Raw genomic sequence first — 10,645 nt, forward strand, 5'->3', positions numbered from 1 at the left:
CAGCACCATGCCCAGCTAATTTTTTGTATTTTTAGTAGAGATGGGGTTTCACCATGTTGACCAGGAGGGTCTCGATCTCTTGCCCTCGTGATCCACCCGCCTCGGCCTCCCAAAGTGCTGGGATTACAGGCTTGAGCCACCGCGCCCGGGCTAATTTTAATTTTTGAGATGGAGTCTTGCTCTGTTGTCCAGGCTTGAGTGCAATGGCGCGATCTCTGTTTACAGCAATCTCCGTCTCCCAGGTTCAAGCAATTCTCCTGCCTCAGCCTCGTAAGTAGCTGAGATTGCAGGCGCATGCCACCATGCCCGACTAATTTTGTATTTTTGGTAGAGACAGGGTTTCTCTATGTTGGTCAGGCTGGTCTCAAACTCCCGACCTCAGGTGATCTGCCCTCCTCGGCCTCCCAAAGGGCTGAGATTACAGGCATGAGCTACCATGCCTGACCAAGTCCCACCTACTTTTTGATTGTCCTGAATCCAGAGTCTGTGGCCTGACCTGGTTTGTCACGCTGTCAATCCCTCCCCATCCCAAATGGGGAGCTGCAGGTGTGCGCAGAGGAGGCACGCCACACTCAACACATCTCGCATCCTCGCTGGACCCAATCCATTGGCTCGGTGATGTACAGGCTGAGCCTCATCATAGCTGTTCGTTCCTGTTGTCCTTTCCAGATCAATCTGCCAGCTTGGCTTCTCCAAGCCCCGCTTGCCAGCATTCCTCCAATCCCATCACTTCCTTTGGACCTCTTTGTCAGGTGGCTTGCTTTATCTAAAATTTTCAGATTTGACTTCAGGTCTTTCCTTTGTCCCTTAATATGGCTTAATGGCTGACCCTGTAGGAGGCAGAAATACACCGAGGAGCCCCAACTTTGAGGTGCACAAGTTGGAGGGTTAGAAAGTCCAGCCACAACCAGCCCGGGCGCTGTTTGGGGGGGCCTGCCTAGCTGCTCCACGGTTGAGGGTGGGGCATACAGGAAGGCTTCCTTCTTCGGCAGCCCAGCTGTTCTGGCCACCCTAGCTGCCTGGCTCTGGTAGAAGAAAGAAAGGTTCTGTCTCTGACCGGTCACCTAATGACACAATGAAATTGCACATAAAGAACACTTAGCCCGTGTCTGCTTTCCCAAAACCTTGGACCTCTGACTGCACCGTGGAGTCTGGGTGTCACTACCCACCCCTGCCCCGCTCACCTGCTCAGGTGCTAGGCATGTGCCTAATCACTTAATTTCTCTGTGCCACCTCTTAGGTATCATTTCCTCTGAGCCCAAATACGTATCAGGTGTTGGCTGACACCTGAATAGTTACTCCTGGGAGGTATCTGCTTCTCAATGGGGACTCTGAAATCAAACCAGGAGCAAGGGCAAGAGCATTCTAAAGTACGATTCCTGTAGGACTTCAGGCTTTCGGGAGCGGGAGGGTGGGGGTGGGAATGAGGTAGGGGGCCTCAGGGAGGGCATGAGGAAGTGCTTTGCTTTGCAAATTGTAGAGAACTGTGTAAATAGGAGTGATTATTCTGTCCATTCCCTTTCTTTTCAACATGAATCAGCATCTCATGGCCCATGTTCCCCTGTTAAGAATGGAAACTGAGGTTCTGGAGGGGTGTAAGGAGGAACCAGGCTTGAGCTCATATTGTACCCTTTCCTCCACAGGCACATCTGTGTTTTATTTTATTTTTATTTATTTATATATATTTTTAAGGCAGAGACGGAGTCTCACTCTGTCACCCAGGCTGGAGTGCAGTGGCATGGTCTCAGCTCACTGCAACCTCCACCTCCTGGGTTCAAGCAATTCTCCTGCCTCAGCCTCCTGAGTTCCTGGGATTACAGGTGCCCGCCACCACACCTGGCTGATTTTTGTATTTTTAGTAGAGACAGGATTTCACCATGTTGGCCAGGCTGGTCTCGAAATCCTGACCTCAAGTGATCAGCCTGCCTTGGACTCCCAAAACAGTGGCAATGTAGGTGTGAGCCACCGCGCCTGGCCACATCTGTGTTTTAAATGGGAGGAAAGGGAATGATGTGCATTTTGTGGAAGCTGGGGCTGTTTGTGTCTAGGACTCTTATGATCTTCATGAGTTTTCCCCAGGGAGGACACTGCTCCTCACAGGGAGTGAGGACTCCAGTCCCTACAAGATTCAGCCTCTCAAAATGCAGGCAGCAGTTCCAGGTCTGGACTGGATTCTGTTGACACCAGGAGAGGGCGGGTGAGCGGTGGTTGGGACGTGGGAAAGTATTATGAAAACAGAGATGCTCCAATTCCTCGCGGTTCCCAAAGGAATGGTCCATGAAAGCGGGAAACCATTAAGCTACTTGGCATCTTAAAACCAAGAGCGGTTCAGGTTCTGAGATGGTTAACACGCCTTCCAGCACCGCCGCCGTTACTAGGAAGCTCTGGTTGATGACGTCCCACACGGCGGGTACCTTTATGAACAGGAGTTTGCTGCTTCAAATTCCAAAGAAGTAAGAGTAAAGTTGACTGTTCTCTGTTCTTGAAAAATTTGGTCTTAGGGTGAATTTAAGAATGACTGGCCATACCGAATGGGGAGCAAACTTGGGAAGAAATAGGCACAGGTCAGAGCTCTCCCAAAAGTCCCCCAGACCATCAGCTGTCTCTGTGGGTAGAGCTCAGGAATCTACAATCCATTTTCAAATTAAAGTATATCATATATACTGTTAAGGGCACAGAACTTAAGCCCAGTGAAATTTTACACATCTATACAGCTGTGTCACTATCACCTCGATCAAGACATAGAAGACTTTCCAGGCATTCAGACTCCATCATACCCTCCCCAGCAGAGGTAACCGACCCACCTCCCCTGCTCCAGTGGTAATTAACCACTATTCTAACTTCTTAACTGTTTGTTCTAAGTGTTTCTTTCGCTCAATTCTCACTATCAATTTGTTTTGCCCATTCTTGAACTTCACACAAATGTACATTGTCAGGCGTGGCGGCTCACACCTGTAATCTCAGCACTTTGGGAGGCGGAGACGGGAGGATCACTTGAGCCTAGGAATTGGAGGCGACTCTGGACAATATAGTGAGACCCCGACTGCACACACACACACATAATTAGCTGGTCATGGTGGTGCATGCTTGTAGTCTTAGCTGTTTAAGACAACAGGAATGAAACTGACCCTGAGGCACGATTGGAGGTGTCTGGGCCCACTCCTGGGGGCACTGGCTTGACAATGCTTTTGAGAAAAACACAAAGTCTACACTGTTTTTTGTTTGTTTTGTTTTTGTTTCTGTTTTGAGATGGAGTCTGGCTCTGTCGCCCAGGCTGGAGTGCAGTGTCGCAATCTGGGCTCACTGCAACCTCCGCCTCCTGGGTTCAAGTGATTCTTCTATTTCAGCCTCCCGAGTAGCTGGGACTACAGGTACGCACCAGAATGCCTGGCTAATTTTTTTATTTTGTAGAGACGAGGTTTCACCATGTTGGCCAGGCTAGTCTGGAACTCCTGACCTCAAGTGATCCACTCACCTCGACCTCCCAAAGTGCTGGGATAGGAGAATCTCTCGAGGCTGGGAGGCTGGGAGGCTGAGACAGGAGAATCTCTTGAGTCTGGGAGATTCAGGCTACAGTGAGCCATGATTGCACCACTGCACTGCAGCCTGGGTGACAGAGTGAAATCCTGCCTCAAAAAACAAAACAATATATATATATATATATATAATGTAGTTTTTGGTATCTGATTTCTTTTGCTCAACATCACCTCAACAAAATTAATCTACATTGTGTGTATGAAATGTGGATGCTTTTTGTTGTGATGCAGTATTCCGTCACGTGACCATAGGACAGTTTGTTTATCTGTAGTCCTGTTGGTGGGCATTTGATCTGTTTCCAGGTTCTGGCTATTATGAATAAAGTTGCTATGGATATTCTTGTACACTACATCTGCTGAGCGTATGCATTCATTTTGCTCATGTAAATATCTTGGATGGAATTACCTAATCATAAGGTAGGTGTGTTGGCTTTGTAATGTGCTGACTTGGCTATGCTGAATTCCCTTTCTCGTGTATTTCTGGTTAGAGTGAGACGTGAGGGCGACTCTTGAGGGAATCTGCAACGCGGAAGGGAAGCAGCAGTCAGTTTGTGGCTCACACACGTTGTGGCTGAACTGCTGGTGCACCTGGCTGGCAGGCAGCTGGTTTCTCCTTTGGCTTCGCCTACTGTTGGGCCAGGTGTGTATGTGGTTAGCTCCAAGCAAATAACCTGGGCTTCTGCAGAATACTCAAATTAACGATGGCAGAGGCAACAAAAGCCGACATGGATTTAAAGACTTCAGTTCATCCTCATGGGGTTCCAGATCATACTTTTGGGGCTCAGCTTGCTCTGTCTTCCCCACTTTATATCCGTCTTCCCTTCCCAACTGCCTGACCTGTGGAATTCAACTTCAACATGACCTGCAAAGATAATAGCCTTGCGAGACTGCTTAACTACCTTGGCAATTGAGTAAGGCCAAATCCCCGTAGCGATCAATAGAGAGAGTGGTTCCGCAGCCCTGGTTGAACTTGGCTGATTCAGTGTTTGTTTTACTCAGTTCAAAACTGCCAGACACTTCTCCAAAGTAGCCACTTTCCTGCTTACTCCCTCCAGTTGTTCTGTGTCCAAGCCCCGCCTTGGTATTTTCATTCTTTTAAAATTTACCCATTCTGGTGGGTGGATACCTGCTTTTTTTTTTTTTTTTTGAGGCAGAGTTTTGCTGTTGTTGCCCAGGCTGGAGTGCAATGGCGTGCTCTTGGCTCACCACAACCTCCGCCTTCCGGGTTCAAGCAATTCTCCTGCCTCAGCCTCCCAACTAGCTGGGATTATAGGCATGCACCACCAAGCCTGGATAATTTTGTATTTTTAGTAGAGATGCGGTTTCTCCGTGTTGGTCAGTCTGGTCTTGAACTCCCAACCTCAGGTGATCCGTCCGCCTCGGCCTCCCAAAGTGTTGGGGGACTATAGGCCTGAGCCACCGTGCCCAGCCCGATACCTGCATTTTTGAACAAGCTGTCTTTCAGCTTGTTATGAACGCTAATGGGTAAGAAACTAGTCTGAGGAAAGAGCTTAGCGCTTAAGGGATGCCAGTTTAATTTTCAATGATATCTTTACCACTTACTGGCTGTATGATCTTAGTTGGCTTTTTATCTCTCTAGGCTTCAGGTTTTTCATCTATGAAATGAATTATTAATCATCGCTAACAAGTATTGACTCCTTACCAGATGGCAGACACTGTTCTAAGCACTTTATGTGTATTCCCTCATTGAATCCTCTTGACACATGTTGAGGTGGGTGCCTTTATTGTCTCTAATTCAGAGAAGGAGAAACTGACTTAGGTAATCTGCCGGAGGTCATGGAGCTTACAAATAACAAAGAGTCAGGATTCAAACCCAGACAGTCTGGCTTCCAAGTCCATGTTTTTACCATCTCTGTCCCTCCATTGTAAGGAAGGGTGAGGACACAGTGATAACACCGAAGTGAATTCTCTGCCAAGAGCTGCACGGCTAGTATGTATTGATTATTCCTCTTCAGTGGGTCTCAACGGGAAATTGCCTTTCAGTTCTATTAAATATGCAGAAATTAATCTAAGCAAACAAGGATACAAAAAGCCTTCCACAATCATGATAAACGCAGTCAGAAAGGTAAGACGTTCATAGGATCCAGAAAAATCCAGCACTGTCCAAAGGAGAGGACACCCAGATGGCTTCTTGCCTTGGATATTCTGATCTTTGGCAGGATGGAGGCTTTATAGAGGTACGTCAGGCTTCACCTACGTGTCAATCCATCAACTCCCTTCACTCTGACTTTGTACTCAACAAAGAACCTTCTGGTATTGATTTCCTTTCCCAAAGGCCTGTCCTTCCTGAAAGAGATTGTGCTGACCAGTCAGCCTCAGGATTCCTGTCTGCTGGGCGGTTTCATTTCTCAATGTAAATTAATAAATTGCATTTCAGGTTTATCAATCAGTCTCTTATGAGTTTGTTTACTGTGGGTCATTTCCCCTATACTTAATCACAACAACTAAGCTCCCAGGGAGGGGCAGGGAAGGGAACACCATCAGAGTAGCATAACAGATGTCCAAAGAATGGTATGAAAAGATAAATATCAGGCTGAAGAGGACACAGAGAGGACTTCTGTTTGGGGAAGTGAACATCAAGACAACACTCCTGGAGGTGGATCACATTGGCACAGGAAAAGAGGTACTTCAGCATGACGGTGAAAACATGGCTCTGGAGTCTGCCCATCTGGGTTGGAAGTCTATCTCTTCCCATTTACTGGCTGAGTGACTTGGCCAAGTTACTTCATGACTTGAGGCCTCAGTTTCTTCTTTCTTTCCTTTCTTTCTTTCTTTTTTTTCTTCTTTCTTTTTTTTGAGACGAAATTTTGCTCTTGTTGCCCAGGCTGGTGCATTGGCATGATCTCGGCTCACTGCAACTTCTGCCTCCCGAGTTCAAGCAATTCTCCTGCCTCAGCCTCCTGAGTAGCTGGGATTACAGGCGCGCGCCACCACACCCAGCTAATTGTGTGTGTGTGTGTGTGTGTGTGTGTGTGTGTGTGTGTGTGTATGTGTGTGTATTTTTAACAGAGACGGGGTTTTACCATGTTGGCCAGGTTGGTCTTGAACCCTGACCTCAGGTGATCCATCTGCTTTGGCCTCCCAAAGTGCTAGGATTACAGACCTGAGCTACCATGCCCAGCTGAGGCCTCAGTTTCTTCATCTTTAAAGTTGGCATAATGACAATACCTCCCCCTCCTTATGGGGTGGCTGTGGGCATTAAATAATAATATATATTACATATAGCTCTAAGCACAATGCCTGTCCCACAAGCAGCACTCAGTAAATGATTGGCATTACTGTTGCCATTTAATACCCAAAAGGGCGCTCTCATTGAGAATTCTATAAAGGCACACTTTGGAGGCCTGCTGCCTCCCTGGTGCCCCCAAGGCAGTTTTGTCTTAAAAGGAATAAGAATTGAGTCTGTTTTGCTTTAAGACCTGCATTTTTTGCAGGAGGGCAGAATACTTTTTGCAGATAGGGCTCATTCCTTGAGAGTGGTCCCAGCCCATCTTGTGGTTTTGCAGCCCTTGAGGAGAGCTGCACGCACAATCTATAAGAACCCATCAGCCCGGGAACTTCCGTGGTTTCTGAGTCACTCTCAGGCCACCTCAGCTTCCAAGCAGAGGCTCTCAGGGCGGACTCACCCTACAGGCCTTTTCTGCCTCTCCCGTGCAGCATCTGCAAATTGCTGCATCCTGTGACAGAGCCCTACTCAATGTCAGCCTCTGTACGGAATACCAGCATTTTATAAAGTCAGGGCAGAGAGAGGCTCAGCACTCACTTCACAGAGGAAGGAATGGAGGCCCCAAGAGAGAAAGGTGCTCGAGGGTAGCCCACCCAGGGAGCTCCAAAGCCGGGACTGGACCCCAGGTCTGCCACTTCCTGTCCAGCGCTCTGTCTACAGTCCCCAGTGGAGACTTCCCTAATTTCAGCACAGACTGGCTTCTGGTTTAATGCCATGCCTAGGGTACCATCTGGGGTTACATGTGTTCTCCTGGCAAGGGGAGGTTCCCCTCCACCCCAGCCTCTCCTCCTCCCTCCAGCTAATCCCTATCCCCTTCCCCACCCTCCTTCAGCACCTTGGAAACTGTTCCAGTCTCTTCCTGCTTCCCTTTGCCTTTTTCCACAACAAAAGTCCAGTGTTCAATTGGTCCCAGCTATTTCCTGCTCTTTTTATCTTGGGGGACTTGGGCAAAGCTCCCAAAGTGAAAAAACCCATTTGTTTTTACTCAGGAATTCTGTCTCCTCCTCCTGGATTCACTTCCTCTCTTCATGATCAGGCATGTGGGTGGGTGTGGGTGTCAGCAGGGCAGGGAGACACAGAATCACAGAGAGGCAGCACTTCTCTCTCTCTCGCTTTTTTTTTTTTGAGACAAGTTTCACTCTTGTTGCCCAGACTGGAGTGCGATCGCGAGATCTCGGCTCACTGCACCTTCCGCCTCCCAGGTTCAAGCGATTCTCCTGCGTTAGCCTTCCTGAATAGATGAGATTACAGGCATGCACCACTATGCCCAGCTGATTTTGTATTTTTATTAAAGACGAGGTTTCTCCATGTTGGTCAGGCCGGTCTTGAACTCCTGACCTCAGGTGATCTGTCTGCCTCAGCCTCCCAAAATGCTGGGCTTACAGGCATGAGCCACCATGCCTGGCCCTTCTCTCTTGTTTTAAACAAGGGTGCCTTCTGAAAGGACTACCCATCTTCATTCCTATTAGTAATAATTGGTACCCCCATCAACCCAATTCCAGAGTTCATGCTCTGTCTAGCTCTTGGGAAGCCTCCCAGGAAGGCTGGGTAGGGCACAGATTAAGAGTATCAGCTGGCTGGGCATGGTGGCTCATGCCTGTAATCCTAGCACTTTGTGGGGCCAAGGCAGGCAGATCACTTGAGCCCAGGAGTTTGAGACCAGTCTGGTCAACATGACAATACCCTGTCTCTACCAAAAATACACACACACAAAAAAATAGCTGGGCATGGTGGTATACCCCAGCTACTTGGGAGGCGGAGGCAGGAGAATCACTTGAACCCAGGAGGTGGAGGTTGCAGTGAACTGAGATCACGTCACTGCATTCCAGCCTGGGTGGCAGAGTGAGACTCTGTCTCCAAAAAAGAAAAGAAAAAAGAAAAGAAAAAAAGCATTAGCTGCAATCAGAGGATCAGGTTTCCCAGTCCCACCACTGCTACCGGGTGATGTCGGGAGAGTTGCTTGAACCCTCTAGGGCTTAGCTGAAGGAGAGGGTTGAACCCTCTGGGGTTTAGTTGGTCCAGATAATAGATGCTAATAACAACACATATCGTAAGATGAGTGACAGATTAAGCAAAAAGTGCTTCGAATCAGATGCATGGTCAGTGCTCAGTACACAGCAGGTATTATTGATATTCGTCATTTTTCTTTTCTTTTTTTTTTGAGACAGAGTTTCACTCTTTTTGCCCAGGCTGGAGTGCGATGGCACAATCTCGGCTCATCACAACCTCCCCTCCTGGGTTCAAGCGATTCTCCTGCCTCGGCCTCCTGAGTAGCTGGGATTACGGGCATATGCCACCACACCCAGATTTTTTTATTTTTTGTATTTTTCAGTAGAGACAGGGTTTCTCCATGTTGGTCAGGCTGGTCTCAAACTCCCGACCTCAGGTGATCCTCCCGCCTCAGACTCCCAAAGTGCTGGGATTATAGGTGTGAGCCTCTGAGCCTGGCTGTTATTTGCCATTTTTCTTCTCAGGGGTGGGACGTGCCTTCACATTGACACTTGTTCCCCAGCCTGGTCTTTTTTTTTTTTTTTGAGATGGAGTTTCACTCATGTTACCCAGGCTGGAGTGCAATGGCGCGATCTCGGCTCACCGCAACCTCCGCCTCCTGGGTTCAGGCAATTCTCCTGCCTCAGCCTCCTGAGTAGCTGGGATTACAGGCACACGCCACCATGCCCAGCTAATTTTTTTTGTATTTTTAGTAGAGACGGGGTTTCACCATGTTGACCAGGATGGTCTCGATCTCTTGACCTCGTGATCCACCCGCCTCGGCCTCCCAAAGTGCTGGGATTACAGGCTTGAGCCACCTCGCCCGGCCCAGCCTGGTCTTTAAAGTCGCTGGTTTAGATATTGTCAGTGCACTGAGAAATTTCTAGCAAAATCTATTGGGAAGTCAAATTACTGGTAAATGGCCGCTTGATGAACACGGAAGTGGAGCTGGGGGTTGGAACGGGTTAGCAGGAGCCTCATCAGGCCTGGGGTGGTAGGGCCTGGGGCTCCCATTTCTGTAAAGCCTGGCCCAGCGCTGTGTCTGGTCTGGTCAGGGAGCTCTGTTTTCTGCCTGGTGAAAGGAAGCCTGATCCAGGTGCAACATCTGCTGTCTCTAGCATCCGCCAAAGCTGAGCTGGCTGCTCTCCCCTCCCTCCAGGGCCTCTTTGGGAGTCCTTCCAGATTCACCTCTGTTAAAGAGAAAGGTCTCCCCAGAACAAGGAGGCCTCATCTTTACTTGGCTGTGTAGTAGTTCCCCACCCTCCTGAGGACTGCTTTGAACACACTAGGAGATACCCTGAAGAGTCCAGCTCTAAGGCTCCATCCCCTTCCTGTCTACTCTGGCTCATGAGCAGACTTCCCACAGCTTCCAGCACAATCCAAGCCCCTGCCTTAAGCCCAGAGAGTCTCAGGGGGTGGCACTGAGTGCATCTGAGGTTACCTAGAGATCAGTTCTCTAAGATGGGGCTTCTTAAGCGAGATAAATTGAGCTCACCCATCACTCAATGGATTTTTTTCCCGAATTTCTTTTCAAGGTTAGGAGCACTTTGCAATTCTCCCCAAATGTGACTTTATTTCCTCTTTGTTTTCCAGCAAGTCCATAATATTTGTTAACAACAATAGCTGCTATTTATTAATAGTGTACTAATTGGGCACTTTTCATACATTATCTTTAATCCATACAACTCGATACCAATTTTTTTTTTTTTTTTTTTTTTAGACAGAGTTTCGCTCTTGTTACCCAGGCTGGAGTGCAATGGCGCGATCTCGGCTCACCACAACCTCTGCCTCCTGGGTTCAGGCAATTCTCCTGCCTCAGCCTCCTGATTAGCTGGGCATGGTGGCGCGTGCCTGTAATCCCAGCTACTCAGGA

Source organism: Sapajus apella, unplaced genomic scaffold (assembly GCF_009761245.1).
Source record: "Sapajus apella isolate SASKATOON/1434 unplaced genomic scaffold, GSC_monkey_1.0 scaffold14, whole genome shotgun sequence".
NCBI classification, from domain to species: Eukaryota; Metazoa; Chordata; class Mammalia; order Primates; family Cebidae; genus Sapajus; species Sapajus apella.